At 44.4% G+C, this 25,475-nt stretch overlaps 1 long non-coding RNA gene across 1 annotated transcript in view; it reads right to left on the reverse strand.

The window, feature by feature from the left end:
- The window catches only part of LOC120809822 (uncharacterized), a 59,117-nt gene extending 39,587 nt beyond the window's left edge, over positions 1 to 19,530 (reverse strand). Inside the window, exon 1 of the long non-coding RNA XR_005710144.2 lies at positions 19,291 to 19,530. This is a non-coding gene — a long non-coding RNA (uncharacterized LOC120809822). The remainder of the gene's footprint in view (positions 1 to 19,290) is intronic.
- Between the last annotated feature and the right edge of the window lie 5,945 nt (positions 19,531 to 25,475).

Raw genomic sequence — 25,475 nt, forward strand, 5'->3', positions numbered from 1 at the left:
TTTTCCTCCACAACTTTGTGCACCTCTCGACCGGCAAACCGGCGTTTGCGGCGATCTCCCTCCGTGAATCCAACCCGCTCCTACAACCCGCCAATGACGCTTGTATAAGCGGTCATATTTGCGCATTTCTTCAGACAAAAGTTCTTAAATCTGATCCGTTCTCTCATAAACATTCTTCGTTTTAATAATGGCGGTATCGGGCTATGAAAGCGGAAATGTGAGACTCCGTAAAGGATGTAGTTAACGGACCAATCGCAGCCTGGTGCGCTGCGGGAGGCTTGCGTTGCTTGCCTAGAAGAATGGCTCGACACACGCAAGGACGCAAAGAGGTGTGAAAAGCGACTTCCCCACTGCTACTTCTTCTAACCCCATCAAATTATTACTTTTATCCCCAATGAGGAACTGTGGGGGGCTGAGAAAGGCCCGTTTCCCGTTGGTAGGTATTGGTTATCTTCCTCTGTACACATGGACTTCGATAATGAGGAGAATGTCCACCGTTTTCCCGCCACCACGCAATCAAATATTCATCACTGTTGATTAAACAGCCGGCAGCTGCCGATCGTCCGGGTGTCAAATTTGTATCCAGCTACCTCTGAACACAGCCAGGCTGCATGGAGACGCGACTTAAATCATCCGCCAAACGATGAAGAGGCGGAGGAGCGGAAGTGCCCCAGAAGCGTGCGCGCGTATAGGCATGTGGGGATGGAGGGGCCACATCACATGGTCTCTACAAAACAAGGGAGGTTTAAATATTTCCGTCCCGGGGCCATCACACCGAAATTATTGAGAGAGAGAGAGAGAGAGAGAGAGAGAGAGAGAGAGAGAGAGAGAGAGAGAGAGAGAGAGGGGTTAGTGCGAGGCCCGTTAAATATTTCATGAGTTGTTGGAGTGGAGAGAACGAGTGCTCAGGAAGGTTGGTTCAACTCATTTGCTGAGCTCGGGCTCAGAAGCATTCAGGGGGACAAATGCTCGTGCAATCCCGCAAACAACCACACACACTTGGCTGAATTGTTATCTCCTTGAATGTCAGTGACGATGCAATCAGGATCATATTGGTCTCCCCATCCCTCTTAGGACTTGAGATGCAAACTCTTTTGAGCAACTTCAAAGTCCTGCGGCTCATTCATCAGGACAACAGAAGTCTGATTGGATGAGTGATGGCGAATTTATGTTTTGCTCCCATGATGGGGGAGTAGGGGTGGAGGTGCACAATTTTCCTGCCTCGATCCCGCGTTTAGATACAAACACATAACCGTTGCACTTAATATACAAAGCATCGATTGTATGCTTTTGTAAGCATCGGTTTCCAATGGAACCTTTAAGTTATTATTTGATTTGACAAACCCAACCAAGTTGTGATTCCATTAGGCAGAGGATGTGTTTACATTTCATGAAATAAATAAACTCTACTGCAATGAAAAAGAGAACAACCTTCTTCATTTTGAAAAAAAATGTAAACTCTTAACAACTGGTATACATTTATTGCAAAGCCCAAATCCATATAAAGCTGTTATTAAACGTATTATTAAACGTGTTAAAATTAATCTTATCTCTATTATGAATTAGCCATTTATTATGCATTTCTCTTCATTGGTCTTTGAAAGGTCATCAAATGGCCAGCATAAATGGTACTAAAGTCCAGATGACAACTGCCAACAAGCTCCACAAATATTAGGCTTCCTCTGATATTAGATAAAATAATCACATTAAAGATGCAAACAAGAATTTTCTTGAAAAATGTCTCAAAGAATCAAATATCAAGCAGATCAAGCAGGGGTTTATGAGACCTGTGCTAAAGTCCGACGGCAGTCGACAGCAAGAGGAAACAAGTGTCTGAGCGAGAGGGAGAGAGAGACAAAAAGCGAGCTCAGCTTACTGGCCATTGATCGTCTCGCTGTGATCTTATTAGCCTCTTGTTACTCAGACTGGAATATCACCCTCTGGATCTCCTTACTGGAATATCCGCCTCATGACACGCTTGTTAGATCAGCGCTTCAACCCGCGTCGCCCATCGACCAGCCAACACACACCAAAGGCGGCGAGCGGTGCACCATCGGGGCGCTGTGACGATAGAAGAAGCCTTTGCTTCGACATGCGTGCAGGGTTAAAAGCGAGCAGGTAAAAGTCAGATGATGTCGTCAAGGTGACTTTGGCCCTTATCCTGTAGCTCCTATTTTCCCCTTCGTGCTGCCTCCTGTCGCTGTTACGCCACGCAGAACATTGTGTATTAATCACGATCACGCCCAAGAGACACACCGCCTCTAGCCGGCAGGATCCCGTGTAAGTTCCAGACATTTCTGACACCTCTCATCAATACCCCCGCATACCGACATTGATCCGCAGGTCACACGGTGTGAAAGCAGCCCTCAGCTGTATTACACAGGGGACCCGATGGGCTCCACAGAAGACCGGCAGTATTTGACAGGCGGAGCAGTGGTGGACTTTGACAAAGCACCGATTACCCCGTCACTCCCAACGCGGAAGAGCCGCGAACTGTGTAACATCCAATTGGTCGACTGGCGGTGATCCGGATAGCATATCAGCTACACAAATTGAGATGAGTAGGCCTAATTATGTTTGAGTCATACGGTCACATTGATGCATCTGGGCAGGTGTTTGGTTTTAGTGTAATGACCTGCCTGGTTATTAATCGATTGAATTGTAACTAGCAGGAATAATTAACAGGATGGCTAATCTGTTGATCCTCCGAACATCCACCCTGGAACGTGATCAAAAATGTTTTGGCAACATTTTACATTGTTTTTTGGGGCATCATGTCTCAACATCTGTTTTGATGTTACTGTTGTTACAAATACATTGAGTTGACCTTCTACAAGATTTGTTGTTTTCAGCTTGTAATGAGTCCTTAAAGGATTAACATGCTTAAGAGGCCTCGGCACAAGAGGTCCTTCATTAATTATGAATAAATGAAGGGATCCTATGAATAGCATGGACTTCTATGCAGCCTATAGGACCTCTGCAGACCAGACTACTGTTGATACCTCCTCTAATTACCCTGATTGACTGTTTGCGCCATATTATCTGCCGCCCCCCCCGAGCCCCTCTCCATACGCCCAACAAGTCATCCTGTCCCACACCGTCAGGATCCAAATGTCCACCATTCACTAGTGAGAAAAATGGCGAGGGCTGGGAGGCGGCCGGCGGTCCGTGGAGAGGGGAAGGTGAGGAGATAAAGTGTACCACTGAATAATTCAGAATGAAAACACAGAGGAAATCGATTACAAGGCCAATATCTGATATTAACAGCCAATTGCACCATGATGTTGGATGGGAGGTGGCGTTTGTGTGAAAGAGAGTTACAGCGGCAACTCATTCAGTTTCTGTCATGCGGATCAAACTTACTCGGGTAAGTTCACCATGGCTTTTGTTTTATGACTGTTTTAAACCAACCATCTGCACTTCAGTGCAAACGCACTGGTCGTCAGTCACACACTTAAGAGTTTTCAACTAATTAGAGCTACATTGAATTTGTAATTGGCTATCATTGGCCTTTATTGGTCAATTAACTGCTCAAATCAAGTGACTCACACAAATGTAACAGTCTTATTATTACTCAATTAAAACAAATGTGTGGTGGGGGGTTTCAGAGGGGAAGGGGTGGGGAGGGGCTCGGGAGAGAGGTGGCCAGAGTTGCAGTATATCATCAGGTAATTAATATTTTCATTAACTCGCTCTGTGTTGAGCTGCAACCTGCCCCTGATCATTTCATTTTCCCTCCATGGGTTCGATACTGCAGCGGCTCCGTAATTAGTTTGATTTATATCTTGCCACCGTAATGAAGGAGAGCGCTCAGTCCTTCCCCTCTTCTTCTTGACGAGCCACGGCGCTCCCCTCTCGCACCCCTCTCGCTCCCCTCTCGCTCCTCTAATGTCCGATAAATATGCCGGGCTGTGCTCCACGGAGGGAACGCGGCCTCCGTGTATTGACACAAGCTCATGGATAAGAAACACAGGCATGACTTGTGAAAAATTCACACCGGGCTCTTCGAGGGAGGGACTGAGGAGCTTGTGCTCAACACAGCGGGAAAACGGCTGATTCGAGATTAAGGCATACATATATGGCTATGGCTGAAAGTCTTGATACTGGTGGCCAAAGACCTTTAGGGATTAAGATAAATGTAAAGAGAGACCGCAGAAGGGGAGTTGATGGGATCAAAGGCCTCAGGAGGGTCTGATCTACCGTTATAGCTCATCAGTATGAACAATTAGGCCTTGGATCATTAAAAATGACATTTCAAGATTTAAATTGACGGTAGTGCAATTGCCGTTGTGGTTTTTGGATGCATCTAGATGTGTCAGTGGATGTGCAGCTATATGACCGGTGTGCTTCTCTGCCATGTGACACAGATAATGCGATCCAGAGTATCGGCTACATGACTTCAGTGGCTTTACGCTCAGCAGGGTTACCCCGCAGTGCACATGAATGATTTCAGCATTAATAATGCTCCATTGATTATGGTTCTGCTGTTTAAAGGTGAATGGCAACGCTTTCTGAGCAGCAGGGGAGGGAGAGGCTCGAGTGTGTCTCAAGGAAGACCTGATATACATTTTGGAAAGTGCACCTTACTCCCAGTGGGTTTGCCTATCGCTTTCAGTCAATACTGACTGAACTTTCTTTGTTGTGGAAGTCCTTTACACTCATGGCTGCCTTATGGCCCCTTCCCTTTTCGTTTTATCTTCCTTTTACAGCTTGTGTTGGAAATCCATGTTCGGATCCATATGGATATATTGTGCATGATACAGACTGTGTAGAAATATATGTATGGTACAATACCCAGATTGATCCAAGTGTCTTCACGTCGTGGATAAAAACATGCCTGCTGGGTTGCTTCAGTTGGATAACACAATAAGCGTCAAGGTTAGTTTCCCTTCAATAAGAGCATTTTTATGCTGATCATATTATTTATGGGTATATCTGGACGGCTACAGATCTCTGGCCTATTTCAGAAGCGATCTCCCCCTTCGAAGGCTTGAGCAACAGCGTTTGCCAACAACGGCCCTGCAGCTAGCGCCGCATTGAGGTTACCTCAGTCTCGAGATACATAGAAAGGTAATCGTCAGCATAACATGCACAGAAAAACACAGAGGCAACTTTCCCTTGATCCTACAAGGTTTTCTTCCAGAGGCAGGGTGTACCACGAATGTGGAGGAGAAAATGTTCTTTTTATATTTGCAATGTGCACGTCGTTACTTACTTACTTCTCATTGTTAGACTTTCAGGTAACGCTGTGTAATGGTGCCCTTCATGGAGGCAAGTCAAGGGCTCTTATTCATGACTGGCTTTAGTAGGCCTACCAGGATGAGATATGCATATCAGGCATTTTACTTTATGTTGTTTTGATGCTCTTTGGGATCGATACACGCCACCGAACAATTGACAAACGGCAATGACAGGAAATACTGGATGCTCTCCTCCCAGGTTTTGTGAAAGCCAAAGCGAAGCAGGTGGAGACATAAAGATAATCTTCAATGCCACATAAAAAGGAGCCAAATTAGCAAGCTAGCCAGACTGTCCATCTCAGCATCTCCCAGGCACATTTAGCAGCCGTTGAATGCAGCTCTTTCTACCATTTCCCCTTACTCAATTATTGATGGTAATTATCATGGCGTGCTTAGCCTGCACCATAACAATATATTCCTAACAAGAAGCAAGTCACTGGGCATCCTCCCAAATGATCTTCCATTTGTTAGGGCACACGCTCAGGGTTTTTTCTCCTCTTGACTAAAAAGTCTTATTTATTTATATATATATATCTTATAGATATATTTATTATAACACGTTTTTAACAACAGAACAGAGTTACCTGCTAAATGGCACACCTGTTTTATACAGGTGTTACGTGAAAACTACTGGCTTTCTGCTTAGCATTGTGAATGTAGAATCAGCTTCTCGTCTTAAAGAATAGTAATAAATGCATTGTCAAAGTAAAACCATTATCTTCTATTTAATTCAAATGTACAGGATTTGTAAAAAGAGAAGTAATTGTATGTTTCACGATTGATATCATTAAAGAATCCATGCGTCTTGCGACACTAAATCTGAACATTTAAAAGCAGACAAATGTAATGTCATTTTCATAGATTTGACAGATTGATTCCTGGAAAGAATGAAAATAAAAATCCGCCAGAGGTTTTGCACTTGCATACCAAAACACCATCGATATGTTGAACATTTTTGCCATATTGAATAAGAAACCGCCCCCCCCCCTCAAAAAAAGCCAAGGTGCAAAATATGTCCCTCGACAAGCAGCATGTCACATGTATGTAAAAATCACACTGTGCCACACATGTAAACAGACAAAAATGACAAAAACTAAACAGCTTCCTCCCTCCTGATTCTGATCTGGGGCCTCTTCTGTCCTCTATTTCCCCTTCTATTCCGGTGGAAGGCCCCAGCTTTCCGTCTTCCAGCGCCGCAGGGCATGGAGCGAGCCGGCGGTGAGTTTCCATCAATTAGTGCACCCCCGCGGCCTCGTGGCAGAACCCACCTTTGACTGCAGAGAGATATTGATTAGTTGAGCTGCACTGTCAGGTCTGGAGTGAGCAGGGCCGGGTGATCCAAGGCCTTCACCGGAGACAAGATCATGTCGACTTTCTGACACATGTAAGCACACGCGTATACACACACACACACAACCACGCACGCATGCATGCTGGCCAGCCAGCACACACCGGCACACGTGAGCACAAACGTGCACGTTCCGACATGTGCACAACATACAATGCAGTGAATTGTGCAGTCTCCGATGACTGCAAGGTCAGAGGGAGGGAGAGAGAGAGAGAGAGAGAGAGAGAGAGGGGGAGATAAGAAGAGTCCACGAGAGTGGCTTGTCACAATAGTGACGGCTGAGAACTGACAAGTGCTTGTTCGTTTTTTTTCACTCATCCTCCCAGCGTTTGCATGAAAAAAAATGAGCCGAAGAGCCTCTACTCTCGTAGAGAGATGAAATATCACTCCTATAGCTTTTGAAATATCAAAAGCTATATTGAATAAAAAGCAGGTGCACGGTGAGGCCCTTAATCCATACAAAATGAAACAGGCCTGTTTTTTACGGTTGTGTAATTTTCTGTGGCAGCGATATGCAGGTGACAAGATGCACACGAGTCCAGAAAATAAAGCTCATCATCACTAAAAGAAAACTACCTGTTAGACAACTGCGTGTACAGTTAAAATAAAACCCACATCAGTGTCATTGTATCAATACTGATTCTTGTGTACTTCTAATACAGGAAAAAAAACAATGTATGTTCAGGAGTTTCTGCAATGACAGAATCAATAACTCCACAGGTGCTACTTGTAGAGAAAAACACTGTTGTAAAATCCTGCAGGACATTCCTGAAACGTTTCGAGGTACTGCCGGTTATGTTTTCAGAATGTACGCTGAACTGAAGACAACAGGATTCAGCTGAGGCTCACTGAGCAACATGACAATGTCAAGTGTTGAAATACAGCCACATTTCACAAAAGCAACTTTAAAAGTCTGCTACAAGATGTAGTATCAAATATCCAGACATGCTGCTTTGTTAAAGTCTTTACGTTATTGTGGCAACATGATTGAAAGCAAGAACAACATATAGAGCCCAAACGAAGCACAGCCCCTTGGTGGAAAATCTGGCGGGTTATTTCCGTGAACTTGTTGACAATGAAGACCGTGTGGACTTATTTTCAACAGTGTCTATCACAAGATATTTTTCGAGTTCTGTGCCCAAAAAAAAACAATTATCGTCCTCCAATGTGTTCAAATACGGGACTAGGCTGAGGGGAAAGCTGAACTGTGGAAAGCCCCACACGGAATGATCCGAAGTGATGCAACATGTTTAACAAAAGAAAATAACGGGCTCAAATCAGCACGTAAAGCAAAGGGGCAAAAAGTATGTCATGTACTTTCCGCTTCTCTGATATCTCTGTCAAAGCTCATGTTATTGCTGAATCACTTTAGGAATGAGTAAATAATCCTCTGTCTTTGAATATTAGTATTGTATTGTATTAGTATTAGTATTGATTGACGCGTGCGCAGTAAAGATCCATTAGATTTCAAATGATGGGGGGAAAACACAGAACTTGTAACTAAGCCAAATAGCCGAGGCCTGGGGGGCTTCCTATGAGATGTTTACTTTATCCAAGCAGAACAACAGTTACCGATGTAAAACTGGACGCCCCTGCAGTTCCTCGCTCTCTCTTGGATAAATAATCCATTTCGCCCTTCTTTTCATCCCCCTCACTCACTGTCATCCTATTATGCTGAGGTGTGGGGTGCCGGCGTTTTGCGTGCAGATGTTACAGAGGTGTATCGGAGGAGAGACTGTGCTTTGTGTTGTTCAAGTAATAAACAACAGATAAAGAAACGCTGAGCTTCTTTTGAACGTGTTTGATGGAAATGTTCCACCACACCTCGACTTTAAGAAGGATTTATTAAGGATGGGTATAATTTGACATCATGATAAACCAAAAGAAATAACTCCAGAACTAAAAAGGAGTCCCATTTAATTTTTTCACAGTGATTCGATGAGCAAAGAAGTCTCTCCATCAACAAATGACCCAATGCTTCGTGTTCTGTGTACATTTATAAAAATACTAATATAATATATAATCCAATCTTTATATGAATACACAAACATATCCATATTTTACTATGTCACCTTTTCTCTGTCCGACAACGACACTATCACATATGCGAGTCGACTCCGAGGCCCATCTGAGCCCCCCCCCCCCTGTGATGAGCAGCATCGGGAGGGTGTCATCTCCCTGCCAAAATTGCATACATACCCTTACCCAAATTGTGTCGCCTCGTCGCTTCAGAGGCCGGCAGGTCAAGGGAATGGTCATGATTGAGAAGAGAATTAGCAAAACCTTAAATATATGGCAGGTGATATATCATTACCCATAGACTTGACCCCGCCCGACCCCTCCCTGCTCCCATGTGGGCTCCTGCTCGGGCTCACGCCCGGTGGACGGGGGGGCCCGCTGCCGCTCAAACAGCTAAATCAACAGCGTCTCGCCACAGCTCATGTCGGGGCGTTTTGCTTGAATGGTTTCATGAAAAACTAATCATCTGTTCATCATGGAGATCAAACACACTCAGGGTGCAATGATTAGGAAAAGCAATCGGATAAAGCTTGAAGAGTCACTAGTCCAGATATAATAATTTCCAGATTAAAAATGCCCCCCCAACCCTTCCTCCGCCTGCTTATCGTTCTCCTCCCCAGCCGTTCTGTCAGCTGCGACAGCCTCCGACAAGTTCAAGGAAGGAAGCAAAATTGTTATCTTGTTTAAAATTGCTGCTCAATTGGCTTCTGAGCAGCCGCGGTCTCTATTTCCTGAACAATCAAAACCAATTTCTATTCTTCAATCTGCTGAAGAGACACCACTCAAACAACAAGGTTTCCAATTATTCTTTATTCAATTTCACCGCATCACATTATATGAGCCAGACTTCACAAGTTGTACCTGACGCCTTGAAATAAATAAATGACATCGAAAAAAGAAAACACTGTTTCTCAGTGATGCCTGTATTTACATTTCTAATATTCATACGCGGTCTTTAATCTTACGTGGTGAGCTTTTTTTCTTTCCCACATGAAGAATGCATCCAGTAATTAGAACAGACCTTGTCGACAGGCAGGCCATTCTGTTATCTATTTCCACTTCTGAAGGCAACCTGTGAAGTAAGAGCGAGGGCAAAGCAATCTCCCCGCTCGTCTAACAGCCCCAACACACACACTAAATAATCATTTGCATGGGAAAAGTTTACAAAGTGACTGGAGAAAGTTGGTCCGGTGGAAAGCATTTCCAGTGTCAAGGTTCCCGGGAGATCAGACCAGAAGAAGATGTTGTTTTTTTATGTACAGAGACTCTCTTAGGCTTAAACCAATTACCTGCAGATGCCCCCGTGTTACTTAAGCGAATAAAGTGAAAATAAATAGCGGCTATGTCATGTTGGATACACCCGCTGAACGTAATAACATTTTGTCGTTTCCACAAAGTGGAATGGAATGAAATTAGAGGTCCCTGTAGTCTGTAATGAAATGCGGTGCCTCCCTAATGCATTTTGTCATCATGAGGACGTATTAATGCTCTTCTCCAACTTTCTTTTGATTGATGCAGGCATCAGAAATAAAGACAAGCTAAAACATTAACATCGAGGGGCTCCGTCTGGACACTGAGGCACAATTCAGTTTTTTTTTAAGACATGAAATATGATATGAACAGTTACAATTACATTTATAGATGTTTTCTTATGGCCTCTGGTACATATTGAATTGCATTATTTTGAACTTTAGACTAGTTGACTTGTTGACTACATTTTTGAACGGAAGGATTCATGATTTAGGGTCAGGGTTGTCATCAGCTTGTCAGAAAATGACAGTTTCTTTATCTGTTATTTGTTATAAATGTGAAAGGGACAAAGAGTATTAAGACTCCCAAAAGATACATCTGTTTTTTAAATGAAATAAAATATGTTGATGGATGACAAGCCTGACATATAAATGAACAAAAGCACCTTTCGTTTAGGTAAATTAATGGAGATTTTTAATAATATACACGTTTTAATTGCTTTGTTTAAGGTTAATGTGCGCATTCATGCTTTTTGTCACCATGTGTAAATTATGATATTTTAACTGTTCCATTGTCTGTTATGTAAAGGTGAACATCCGGTGATCATCTTGAATATTTCACTGTACTATAGACTATAGAAGGTTAAGTATTAGGAAATAACTATGAGTATGCGATGTCATCGGCCCCTATGAGATATATTTCAGTCTGATAAGAAGTTTGGTGTTTTTATCGATGAGTGACTTATGCTGAAATATACAAAATCAATATTCATCATGTCTTGAATACAGACCACGTACACAAAACACTTGCTAGTAAATTCAACTATTCTTTTGTCAGTTTATCATAGTTACAACTTACCAACTTGGCCCTCATCTCTCGTGGACGCAGCTGACGAACACTCCCTCTTCAATAGAGATGGTGTTCAAATGGACCACTGGACCCCCCGCTGGGACCAGCAAAGATGAAATACAGTGAGGCCACAATGGAGCCCACAACTACAAATCCCCAAGGCTGCAGTATCACTCAAACCTCTATTGCATTACCAGCCATTACAAACCTCCACCTCAGGGCAAACTAGCAAATGCACACTAAAAACTTTTGTCTGCGGTCATCTTTGTTAATGTTTGAATGCACTTGGTCTATGTGCTTGGTGGTAATAGGTTTGTTAATGCTGTGGAGAGGCTAAAAAAGGAAAAAAAATACAAATAAAGCGCAGTGTGTCTAATTTTACTGTGCCCATCTAAAGGTGGATTAGAGGAGAGAGAATGGTCATTATCAAGTGACAGGGAGGCGTTGGTTAATCTGCGAATAATGTCGGGCGTGAGGCTGCAGCGAAATGGGAGGGAGGTTTTTATTTTGGGGGGGGTGCATAGATTGTGTCGCCTGGCAGCTCATCTATATTTAATGCTGCCACTCAGACAAATGAAACAAGAGCCACCCGGAACAAGGGGGGTGGAGGGGGGGGGGGACCCTCTGACACTTCAAAGGGTGGTCCTATGGGTGGTTTCTTATTGAAGCTAGGCCTGTACCGACCTATAACCCCCCCTCCTACCCCCACCGGCCCCCCCACCAGCCCATGCTGAGAAGCTGCTGGGGCCTCATTAACCCTTAAACAGGCTTGTGAGGGGTGCTGCGTACGGGAGACTAATTACCCCACCAACACACTGGAAGACACACAAACACACACACACACAGTGCGGGTACTGGGGACCACTACCGTGCTAGTGGTCCGGTCGCTCCGCGGTGCACGCCCTAATTGAAAACCCAGTTCTGCTGGGGTTTTTTGTGTGTGTGTGTGTGTGTGTTATGATGAGCAGTTTCAGAGCATCCCGCCTCCCCTCTTGCTTCCATGCTCCCTTCCTGGCTGCCACACAATAGCGGTATTTCATGATTAGCGGAATCTGACAGTGATAATGAGGAGAGAGGAAAGATGAAAGGGGAGGAAAGAGAAGGGACACAGAATGTGAGAAAAAGAGGCAACTATCAAAGAAGGGTCTAATTGAGGTAACACGGGCAGCCAAATGCACAGCCCTATTTGCATGAAACAGTGCAGCTTCATTTGGCCATCTCTTACCACGCTAATGTCTTAACAAATTAATTTTGCTAATTAGGCACGCCCAGTGGAGCTCACCAGAAGATTAAGCAGATTAAACAAACAGATGCTGATTACCCCATGGCGGGCTGAGAGGGGCACTTTTCATGGTGTGATCGCCACGTACTGGTCTTTTAGGACACGTATGATCTATGCGGTTTAGGTGCGGGCAAGCTGCACAAATTCATATAATAACTACAATTATTGTCCTTATGAAGGCGCTCGTGAGATATTGCATTCATAAGAATTGTCCGGATGCGGGTTCACAGTGACCTTGACCTTTGACCCCCGCCCCCCAAAAAGTCCAAGTGGACATTTGTGCCAAACATGAGGAAATTTCCTCTAGGCTGTCTTCAAATGAATTATATGGACGTGTGTAGGGATGGCTGTATAATTTTGCCGTCCCCAGCCGTCGTCGACGCGGAGAAATAATAACCGAATCTACTAAGAGTCCTTCTGAGGGGGAATTCATTTAAAATGTTAGAGAGAAAGAGAGAGAAAAGGGTTTGAAATGTGGGTGAAGTCGTCTGCCTTCTTGTTGACAGTATTATTGGACAGCAAAATAAAATTAAGGTCCTTTATTGGACACATACAGCAAAACCTAACCCCCCCCCCTAGAAAAAGAATTTAGACAACTTTTTTTTTCTTCACTTCATCAATGTAATATGTGCTGACTCAATGAAACTGAGCATGTAGTGCAGTTGTGGGGGGCTGAATAGTATTGGGGAGCCTATCGCAGGGCCTCCCTGCCATCCCTGCGTTATTAGTTATCAACACTCTCAGGGTGACAAACACATTCAACAAGACAAAACTCTTTGCTTCCAACTGCAAAAACAACAGCCTGATTTTACAGGCAGCCTGCGGACTGAAGATCAACCCGAGTGACCAAAAAAACCTTTTCACCACATCTCAAAACCTATATTATACATATATATATATAGATATATAGATATAGATATATATATATATATATATATATATATATCTATATATAGATATATATTCATGTACCATTTTTATTTGAGAAAAACTTGCGTGAAGCCCTCTGAGGAGCGATTGTTATGACTGACACCCTCCAAGCTGTCAGTCTTTCCTTCAAGTTTTAATCCTCCTCCCGGTTTCCAGCCCCAGTGTCCCTCCTCCACTCCCCTGGTGGTGTGTTGTGTGACAGCTGCTGCCCTCTTTGGCGGCGGTGAAATGAATAGATTATGAGCAGTAATTAGGTATACAGCAGAATCAATGTGCTCTGGGGCAAGGCCTGGGGGTGGGGGTAGGAGGTAGGGGGTATGGGGGAGTGTGTGTGTGTGTGCGAAAGAGGGAGAGAGGGAGGGAAAGGGGGAAGAGCAGCGGGGGAGTCAGGAAGAAGCCTAGGGAGGAGGGGGGTGTAGGGAAACGTGGGGTGGGGGTTTACAATCAAAAAAGGGGGGAATGTTGGCGTTGGGGTGACTAAGGATTACTGCTCGCTGGAGGCGTGTTCAAAGTACAACTCTGGTTTATCCAAACTTGGGTGTTACTTTCAAAGTTTTGGTCGTCATTCTAAGAGTAATTATAACATTGTACTCACAGGGTTATAAGGTGTGAGGTAAACGGGCTTAAACTCAGTCCAAAGGAGAACGAAATATGATCCTTCACGGTTACATGCTGCAAACCATCCAACGGGTCAGTCAAACTCACATGATTACCGTTTGCAGACAAAATAATCACCAACATACATGAATATAAAGCTCCCTACCGGGCGGACATTTGGAGCACGTTTTATATAAGATGAGGGCAGTGGACATCATTAATGGAATAAAAACTTCTGAGGCGGGGGAAGATGTTCTTCGAGGAACAACTAATGAAAAAGGAGGTTGATGAGGGGGCTGTTGCGGGAAGGAGGAGGCTGGGAGGAGAGAGAGGTGGTGGTGGTGGTGGAGGCTGGTGTTACACCCGTCCCCAGCCCCGGATATGCCCTCCAGTGATGCATCTTACTCCCTTTTTTTTTAGTGACAGAGTGCTGGATGACCTGCCTGTGATCTCCTCCATAATTAACATATGCTTGTTAGTCAAGGTTGGTTGGTTGGTTGGTTGGAGGCTCTGCAAGCCACACACACACACACACACACACACACACACACACACACACACACACACACACACACACACACACACACAAATTGGCTTCCCACACTGGTACTCGGAGAGGAACGAGGCAGAGCCATGCAAAACAAGCACATCCGAACCGACTGCGCTTTACATGAAAATCACTGTGCGTGCCACTTTTGAGAGCGCTACTCCACCTGTTTATCCCCGCCGTCCCTTCCATTTTGTCCCGAGCTCAAATAGTACTTATCAGCATCACTGCCTTGGGAAGATCTGATCAAATTTGCACCTAAAATGACTCCAGATTGCTTTAATAGGGTCATGAATATGAAGCGCTGAATGCGCACGTGTCGTATTTGTCCAATCTCTCCCAACCTCATTTGGACATAATGAAGACGTGGCCCTACTTCTGATCATTCCCTCCATTTCCCAAGGCTCTTGACCTCTCAGCGGAAAGATAAATAGAAGCTCCTCAACCAATCAGGATAACAGATGAGAATCTGAGCTAAGTTATGCCAATTTACTCCGCTCCAGACCGTCCAGAATTGTGACAGAGTCTTTTTTAAAGAACATTATCAGGAGTCGCCGGGGAACAGAGGCCTTCGCTTATTTCAAGCAGCACACCTTCTTTATGGAAAACAAAAAGAGATGTTGTCGTGGGTCAGAAAGAGGAAAAACAAGGAGACAACAGCAGAGAGAAGGAGGGAAAAGTGCGAGCCTCCATCTGTGGTGCAGCAGCCACGAGCGCATCTCCGCCGTGTGCATGTTTGTATGTGTGTGAGTGTGAGCGGGGAGTGTGCTTGCTGTCTGCTTATGTAGAGGTGTCGAGTGTGTGTGTGCGCGCGCGTGTGTGTGTGTGTGTGTTTGCTCTCACAGCATCTCAGTGACATCAAAGCGCTGTGCAAACTGAGCCCCTGGCAGCTCTTTAGAATCCCATCTCCCCTCTCGGTTTAAAGCGGGCAAGGGAGAGAAGACCCGATCTAATAAGAGACGTGTTATTCAAAAGAAGAATAGACTGCTCGAATGTGTGTCACGCTTGTGTGTGCGCGCAGGTCTGAGAGAGGTGGAGGAAACGTGAGGAAGAAAGAGGGGAAACGGTTGAAAGAGGACAGAAACATAATAAAGAAAGAAGAAAAGTGTGAGGGGGGATAGAGGGCAAAACAAAAGAGGGCACGGGGAGCAAATAGGGGTTTGAAGCAACAACAAAAAAAAGAGAAAAAGAAGGAGGTGCAGATTTCCCCGCAGCCTAGATCGTTTCACAGCTCTTCATCGCTCATTTCTCCTTGTGATGCTGACACGGAAGGTGAAGCGATTGTTTGTATAATCAAACAAAGCGCGGGCTAGAAATCTCCCATTTTATCTGCTTTGTTCCGTGCCAAAGGTTGTTCACAACACTGTCGGAGAGGGTTTTGGTGCTTAATCGCTGCAGGAGTGAAGAGAAGAGAAGAGAAGAGAAGAAAGGGCCCTGCTGCCGCCGAATCAATTTACATCAGGTTCTCCACGATGGTTTTTCCGCATTTAAAACGCAGCATTCCTCCACTGAGAGCGGTGGCCATTATCACCAGCTATAATGCAATGTTTGTCTTCATCATGCGATCATACTATCTCTCCCCTTTGCTTTTAATGGCTGACAACCCTTTGCCAAACCCTGACAAGAGTTTCCTGAAGAATGCGCTGAGCATCTTGAGAGGCGGTGAGCGACAAATCGAAAGCCGGAGACAACAGGAAGGCGTTGTAAAAAAAAAAAACCTTTTGTAAAAGGGAAAATAAATGCTGCAGTGAGTGGAAGATTCATGCGCTCAAATAAACTGGGGCTTCTGAATATTTAATTGGCGCGGCCCTAATTATGGCCATCAGACAGTACTTCTAAACACACTCGCTGCACTTTCTCCCCATTGCTCTTTCCCCAAGCCTCTCCGGTTTGGCGGTGGACGAGGCCTCGGTGCGGGTGTATTTTTCCACGCCATTAATATTTGATGAAAATGGGCCGAGCTGCATCAGCTGCTCATCGCCACATGGCCTCCATTATGAGCCCCGAGCTTCCTCTGAGCCGCGACGACACCACCGGAAAGAGGCGGACGGACGGACGGACGGACGGGCGGGAGGTGTGCGGCGTGAACGTGCTTGTGTGTGTGTGGGGGGGGGGGGGGGGGCGCGGGAGCGCAGCCTCGTCAACTGTCCCTGTCGATTGATGCTATTAGATGTTGAAAAACAGTTGGGTGTGAGCTATAATTGAGCTGACACTAATAATGAAAGCAGATACTGTCTGGAAGCCCTTGGCAATATGCTAAAGATATTGATGCCCCTAATAATTCAGAGGCTCGACAGAGTGGAGGAGAAATCTTTTTTTTCTCTCCCTCTCTCTTTCTCTGGCTCAGATCGTGCACAGGAAGCAGGGAAATAAGATTTAAAATGGCTCTAAAATGCAGTGAAGCTCCATCTTTTTTTTTGTGGGTCGGTATTCAGTCGTAATGAATCACTGACAAACGCACAACGGAGCTCAGACAGTTTGGATTACAGCTGACGGAGTTTGTGGGATATGACTTTTAATGAAGTCATATTGTATGTTGGCTGTAGGAACAACATGCTGGTCATATCTGATTTGACGGGGCAGGTGGTTGGCCCCTACAACACATACACGCACACACACACACACACACACACACACACACCATTCACTGGGGGATTTCAGAGGCCAATGTTAGGGATCGTAAGTTTGTGTTGAGCCTTAGTCAAGGACCTCCATAATGACCTACTCAACCCTGTGACTCCTGTCTGAAAGCCAGGTCCCTGGGGGTGACACCAGTGTGTGTGTAATGTGTGTGTGTGTGTGTGTGTGTGTGTGTGTGAGGACAAGAGGGGATTAGGAAACTCCTAATCTAACGATAAGGTGAAAGATCCAGTGCATCAGAAGAACAGGTCTGTTAATTGACGACAGATTTACAAGCATGAAAATTCTTTCAAATGGCTCTTAACACATGAACACCGTGTACACGTACATGGATGTCACATGTACTGAAAAAATTAAACTGAGGTTTCAAAGAAAATTGTACACCCTGCTTGAATGATCCACACGCTACTCACACCGGGTTGCAACACATTTCACATGTTCCATGTCAGTAACTCACAAAATCCACAGCCTGCATTTCCGTCTTACAGCTGTCCTCATTAATCACTTCAATTATTCACAGAGGCCCGAATCAGTCACAGTCGTGCACTTTGGTCCAAGCCATAAATGCTGCTAAAACACGAGATGACTGATTGGCGGGTTCCATTTGATGGGGCTAAAAAGGGCAGCTTTGAGTTGAAGCTCAGCGGTGATGCCAAATGGAAAGAGACTGCGGTAAGTAGAGTAGAAAGCACCTGTCATCTCCAGCTCCCAGTCTGCTTGATTAACATGAAATTTTAATTTTTCTCTCAGAGTCATGCACTGAAATGTTGTTAAGCTCCTGCTGCACGTGCTCCTCTCTCCCAGAGTTTGTAGGTAAGAAGGCTAATGCAAACCAGGGGGAGCAACGCGATGTGATTTGTGTGCGTGTGCGAGTGTGTGTGTGAGAGACAGCGAGAAAGGGAAAGGATGCAAAAAAAGAAAAGAACGCTCGCTCGCTCAAACGTTACAATATGCTTATAAATTCTTGATGACTGTTTGTGAAATTTAAATGAATCGTGCATTTGTGATTACAATATAGAACTGCAAAATTCTAATAGACCCAACTTCATTAAAATACATTGCAAACCTTCCCTGATTTATTGCCTCTTGAGTTAAACTGTATCTCACCGTGTAAAAATAAAAAACTCATCTGGGGAAATATAGAACACAATTACTTCAAAGGCTTCCCCAAAAGCCCAACACAAAGCTACATGAACGCAGGACCCCAAACAACTCTAAACGGTTGCAGTCCCAACATGGCGGCTGTAATATTTCTTAATTGGACGATGGAAATCACGCGGGCCTTTTGTTTGGCTCGGCGCGCCAGCAACGCGCTCCTGCCTCTATGACTCGCTCTCTCCTCCCCATTTGCATATTCATTGAGATATCAATTATTTATCGTCACCACAATGTCTCACTGCATCGCCATGTGCCTCCAAACAATATAACATACGAGTATATGCATCTGACTGAATAATACATGCAATAAGTGGAATACATCAATATGTAATAATACTAAATAACACCAGAATGTTCTATAAAAAACAGGACTTTTATGAAAATGTGAAAGATATAGAAAGTACAATTTATTTTCATTTATTATTCAGTTTTCTTTCTTGTAACACTGTAATTCACTTGACTGATTTATTTGAGTCACTTTTTAAAAAAAAGGTAATTTTCTATAATAAATATATTATATTTTAACAAAAATTATTGACTTTAATTCCTCTATAAATATTGAAAACTTAATTCACTAATTTGTTTTTTAGTAAGTTTAGCAAAGAAGAAATAATAGGAAATATGGAGATTAATATTAAATCTCACAGAGGATTTTTTCCCAATTATATTGAATGTTTTTGCACATCTAATCAAACGCCAACACACACACATACGCACATACGCACACACACATTCACACAAACACACACTCTCTCAGACCAACCCACATGCACACGCATGCACACACACACACACACACACACACAGCATGTAATATATGTATGTTTATATTAAGAAGCATTAGAGCGAAGGCAAAGGTACAGAAAACAATATGAAAACCTGTGGTACAATAACCCCGTTACCCCAGAGACACATTCCCTTTCACACACTGTTGCCCCTGTGAGCCGTTTTATCCTCATATTATTATTATTGTAGGAAAACAATGAGATGACTAATCAAAACATAATTTCAGCCGTGCAGAGAAACTCTCACCTGCACTTCAACCAACTATGACCTGAAGAGAAAAGAAAAAAAAAATCATGGCCTGCACCAGCCAATACTCTCTCTCCTTGAAGCCAGCTCCAACAGACACACACATGCACACACACAAACTCCCTCACAAACACACACTCGCGCGCGGCTGTAGCACAGAATAGATGACCGCACTTACTTTGAATGTCCCGTGAAGGAAAGTTTTCAGATTTTTTTTTCCTCCTCTCCTCCGCCTCCCTCAGACAGACTCTGCTCTTCGTGCTTCAGCGAAGCGGAGAGAGAAGCGCAGAGGAAGCGTGTGTGCCCATAGGCACCACCGGCTCTATCCATATCTACAGCGAGAAAAAGCAGGTGGCTCCCTATCATTTTATACAATTTCCCCGTGTATGGTCTTCCACCTTGCACGGATGCAGACTGTGCTCTCTGCATCTGGTTGCACAAGCACAATCAATATGGAAGGGGAGAGCTATTTTATGATTGGAGAAGTTGTTGTGTTTTTGGTGGTGAAATTCATTATTTAGTATCTGAACCTTCAGCAATTCAGTATCATTTATTCATAAAGTCCCTTTTTGCCAGGAGGAAATGGATACAGCTGCAGCAACTGAGGGAGAGAGAGAGAGAGAGAGAGAGAGAGAGAGAGAGAGAGAGAGAGAGGGAGAGAGAAGAGTAAAGAAAGAGAACGAGGGGGATAGATGAAGAGAAAAGCATAGGCGGGGAGTGCGAGCACAGGAGGCGGATGCATTGATGATATTGATCAGCAGCTCTCGAAATAAAGGCATCGGGGCTTTATTTTTGTGTTGTTTTTTTTTGTTCAAGCTCTGTTGATTGACAGATGAAGAGAGGAGATGGCTGGGAGGAGGAGCGGGCCTTGAGCATTGCATGCCGGCACTGAGCGATTAAAGGGGCTCTTCTGACAAGCACAGCGAGGCAGGCTCAAGCACACTACAGAGGCAGAGGGATGGATTGTGAGGAATCACTCGAAATGATGTTTGTTTACTTTGCAAAAAAACACAGGAGAAAGAGAGCAGAGAGGGGGAGAGCTGTTAAGTGGAGGAGTTGTGCGCCTGTGTGTGCGTGTGCCAAACAGCTTGCTTTGTGAATGTGTTCGTCAGAAGCTGCAGCTTTGGACCGTGCAAATGCTGACTAATGTCGATGCTGCGGCACCGGGCTTTGAAATAGCAAAAGAAATACAACAGCTGCAATAAAGGCGCGGTTTTACAACACGGAATGGCACTGCGTTCTGTGAAGGCTGGAATCTGCAGTGTGTACTGGATTACTGACATGGGAAGAGATGTATGAATTCATTTACCTCGCACAGCTTTTGCCTGACAACGGAAATCTTTCTACGCTAAAAGAAACATTTTTAGTCTTTTTTACATTGTCTGTTTTGTATTCTGCTCAAAATAAAAGCAATTTGAAAATCGTTCCAGGTCTTGAATTATTTAGGTTCAACTTAGTGCAACGCTAGCACCTGAAATTGCTGAGATCCATCTCAGTCAGGCTGTAAAAAATGAGGTGCACCTGTAGCTGCAATGGCCTTTGGCTTCACACCACTTCCTGCTACGCAGGAGTGCTTGTTGTCTGCGCTTGTGTTGTTGATCTTTTAATTCCTCAGGAGAAAAAGTGATAACGGTGTTAACAATGAATTATCAAATCATGTTTCTCCAAATGCATCTTAAATCACACTGATGCTGCAAATAGACACACCTTGAGGAATTAGATGTTGGTCCAAGGCAGGTGTTTTGCATGTGCAGGTCGAGTTTGGGGTCTATTTTGTGTAGTTTTTTATTGTTGCTGCATTTCAGTACAAGTACAAGTAGAAAAGAAGAATGTAACCTCAACAGTGTTGAGCTTTATTTTTGTAAATCTGACAACTGGATATCTCTTTTAATTGCCAGACTTAGCGTCTCATGGTTGAACTGAAGTCCTGAGGGGATTTGAATTTGCTGTGAAATAAAAAATGTCGTAAAATGATGTAGTGAATTAAATAAGAATGTATAATAGCAAATAGAAAGAAGAACACAAACATACATTAAGACAGATGCTTTCTGTTGCATGGCTGTCAATATCCATATATTTCACGAGACCTTTAAAATGACAGATTAGTAATTTATATGTCTCAAAGTTCCTTCGTACTTTTAAAAGACAGGCCTCGGGGGTTTCATTTTGAGACCTTGTCTAATGGCATTGCAGCTTGCACCTGGCAGGTTAACAGATTGCTCAGTTAATGGACACATCTTCAAGTCAAGAATAGATCCAGCTGTTTGGCTCCTGACGCAGCATTAATAATTCTGGTATCTAATTTTTCACTATTCTAAATTTCCAATTAAATAAAATGTAATAGTTTCTGCTAAATCATACACAGATATGTGTATCTGTATGTGTCATAATAGCATTAGAATGTCATTGCATCCAATTTGTTCCCCTTCTAATGTGCAGGGCGGCCATTTAGAATGAGTGTATATCTAATGCCTCCGTGTTGTGAAGCTGCATATTAAACCAGTCCTTCTCTTGTCCTGACGTCTTAAAAGGCTATCGTTTGGAGCGCAAAGTTGACTTGATAAATGGTTATTGTTGAACAGGAGCAAACCATATATCGACCAAAGGCCCTAATACAGTAGATTAATAGAGCAGTCATGTGATTATTTTATTCAGTCCGTCTGCGTTTTGATGCCCGGGGGAGTGCCTTCTCTCCGACGTCATGCGTGCAGCACAGGAGGACGTTCAGACGACGGCAACCAAAGAGGACGTCTGTGACCTCATGGGCCACTCATGATTTATGGCATCTCACCTGATGTTCTCTTTGAGTGACACACAATTGGATGAATAATTCAAGCGGCCTGATCCAGACCCGGCAGCGTTGTCTAGCGAATCAGATATCTGGCCATTTCTCCAGCTGTAAACTTTACAAAGAATAGTTCCACACTGCAAACTTCACAGTGACCAGAGGATAGCGTTGCAACACGGAGAGAAGACAACACAAATATACAGAAAGGGAGCAGGTGGGGGACCAGGGGGGGGCTTTCAAGTTTTCCTCGACACTTGCACTGGGGCTACTTTCAGTTGTGGATTGAGTGGCAACTCCAGAGCCGGTCATGTCAGCTGTCCGTCAAGCTGCCGGATCACAGAAGCCCGGTTCACGAGCCTCTGCGAGGGCCGGCCTCGCATCAGAGCTACAGCTACCGGCAGCCCGGCGTGACGCGATGAGGAGTTGATTATGTGTGAATCAAACGGCCAGAGCCCCGGCACGTGTGCATGCGTGGCATGTTGTCATTCCCTGGTAGCCAATCCACTGCCCCGGGAGAGAGGTAATTGATTCCCAGACACCCCCCTGTGGGAATGCTGCTCCCCCCGTCATCTTGCATTGCACAATTTCACAAGTAACTCAGACATCACAAATTGTGCATGTGTTTCTGTATTGACCAGGAACACGTTGGCTCTTGAATTGGAAGGAGAAGCTATATTGTATTTATTGTTTATTTAAATATATACTTTTTTCATGTATTCATTTGAAACCTTTGTTCAGTGTGTGGAAATCCTGAGGTAAATACTTTCGTTATTGTTGCTTTCGACTCGAAGCTGCAGCACTCGTCATGATGTGACTCATAGCTTTTTATCGTAGCGACGATGACATCTGGAATCGAGCGGCCTGTTTTGTAAAAAGGATGTTGTTAGGAAGCGAAATGTCATGTGCAATGATTTCTCTGAACATCAGTTAACTTTGGCTCACCATTAAGATGTGAGCTAATTAGCTTGTGTGACTACCAGCTCTGACACAGCTGCACGCCACAGCTGGACAGAGAAGTCAATTTAGGAAAGTTTTGATTAAAAAACATTTGATTTGGAGAATTAAATTTGAGAAATTGACGCGTTAGATAACTTTTTTTCTGCTTCAATACATTTCCACATATGTTACGCTGATGAACAACGACCAATGAAACTCCAAGACAGAGAAATACACTGTGACCATGAAGACAAATAGGAGGCGGTGAGACCTGTGAGTGGGTCCAGCGTCTTTAAGAGCACTCCACTTACCAGTGTGAGAGCTATGAGTGCGCTTCATTGAGAATTAGGCCTCTCACAATCATTTGTCCACAGATCTCTACCAGTATTCCCAGTGAGACTGATTATCTGGGCCTGTCACAGACACAGAGGATAATTACTGGGTGTCCCTCAGGTCACGACTCTCCCCGTCCACCGCTGAGCGAGACGACTTGGGGGGGGGTGGGGGGGGGGCGCAGGTCGCTCTCTCGCAAATCACGTACACAAAAAACACACACAAACAATGTTTCACCCTCGTCTCCCTTGTTGCCACTGTCTTTGTCTTTCTACTTTTTCCACTAGAATTCTCATATTTCTCTCCTCCTCCCCTTATCTGCCACATCAGGTCTTGCTCTCCCTCTCAGACATGCTCTCAGTTACCCCCCCTCCACCCCTCCAGGGGCTCGCCTTCACCCTCCCCACCTCATTTCTTTGCTCTTCCGTCAGCTCTGCCTCTCCCCCTAGCGGCCTTTTCACAACTGACATGGTGGAAACTGGGGACACTAATAACGCAGCAGAAATGTCATCTCCCATTGAGCCCACATACGTAAACGCCGTTCCTTTTGGGGGGGGGGGGGTGACCGAGGCGTCCAACCGATAGGGGGGGAAAGAAAAAGAACAAGAGCTTAGGGAAAGAAACTGCACAAGGACAAAGTGACACCGGGAGAAATTCTAGACCTCCACTTGTCCCTGAGCCCCTACAGGAACATAACACCAAAGGACCTTTTCCTTCCAAAATAAAACTGCCTGCAGACTGAATTGTCTTCGAGGACATATATGTATGTGTGTGTGTGTGTGTGTGTGTGTGTATATTGAAAAGAAAGACTAAAACTTGCTAGCCAGATTGTGCGTATTGCCAGCGACATCCTTGCTTATTATTGCATTTCTGAAGACTTTTTTTGTTCATTTCAGTTTCAACGCTCACATTCTAATGAAATGAAAAGAAACGAAAGCAAAGACGTCACTGTTGTGTTGTCCGGCTGGTCGTGGCGCTCATAAATAACTGATGCCACGCAGGCCGGGCCAGGTGCGGTCATAGGATAGGTTTGACCCAGTACGTCTCGCCGTCGGAAACTAGAGACACAGAGACAGTCGAGGGAAAGACGCCGATTGGTGGACGGACAAAAGAAAAGACAACGCAGTGCACCGCAACGGCGTCCTTTCGAGAAAACGTTGCACGAGAGTTGCTCCGGCTCGGGAGACACTAGCAGCATTTAGGACCACTTGGGAGACCACCTCGTGCACAGTCCCGGACTCCACCCTCCCTTCACCCTCTCACCCACCGTGTGGCTGCTTAATTATTGATGCTTATGTATTGCTGATTTTGGTCTTTGTGCTGTCCCCGGTGAACGCTCTGGCGAGGCGGGTGGAGGTATTTATCTAAATCAGAAAGTAGGGCTCTATTCCTCATCCTGTCCACACACACCGCCGGGCCTTCCCAGTGGATATGACCTCAGCGCTGCCGCAGCAAGAGGACGCCCTCACACACTCACACACACACACACACACACACGCAGGAGTGTGTGTCTTCGTTTACCACAGAAATGACACACAGAGGTTAGAGCTGAGAGACGGTATTCTGTCTCCGGTTATTCATGAGCCAGCGCTTTGAACAAAATGCTCTTCGTGTGGGCCATCACAAACACGTGGGCTGAGGTAAACGTGTGACTCGCACTGAAAATCACAGCTTATCAAAATATCAAAGGCCGTTTCTAAAATGTTGGTTGGATATTTTAAATATTTTCCTTTTTTTTTTATATAAGTGATACAAAATATATTCAAACCTTATTTAGCTCAATCATTTGCAGTACACAGCAGTTACGTAGTAGTTAAATACCTCTTGTAGGACACCTTCCTCTCCATAATATAACCTGTGTATTCCGCTCTGGCGCTGTGAGGAAGTGCGCTGGCGCTCTCTAGTGGTTGACGTGCGTCCCTGCAGGCCATGTGTGTCCCACACATCAGCACACTAAGACATTACTGCCCGCGACACCTCACCAATACAAAATGTTTTCACTACTTATATTCTTTTGAAGCTTTTTCACTAGCTTCAAAAATGTGTTTCATATCATTTTTCAGCTGTCAGTAGCTCCTCTATTGCTTTTGTGCATTGTGGGACAATATTGTTCATCAACAATACACTCAAACATTGGTGGTAGTTAGAATATATTCTATATTTTACATAGAGAAAATGTACCTTATCCCTTTTCCAGTGCGGACACACCACATACTCAAAACCTGCTTGCCATCAACACGTACTGCATTGTGTATTCAGGACACGATTGCTTGCGTATTATTAGTATGAATATCAGTATTAATATT

Source organism: Gasterosteus aculeatus, chromosome 12 (assembly GCF_964276395.1).
Source record: "Gasterosteus aculeatus chromosome 12, fGasAcu3.hap1.1, whole genome shotgun sequence".
In the NCBI taxonomy this organism is placed as follows: Eukaryota; Metazoa; Chordata; class Actinopteri; order Perciformes; family Gasterosteidae; genus Gasterosteus; species Gasterosteus aculeatus.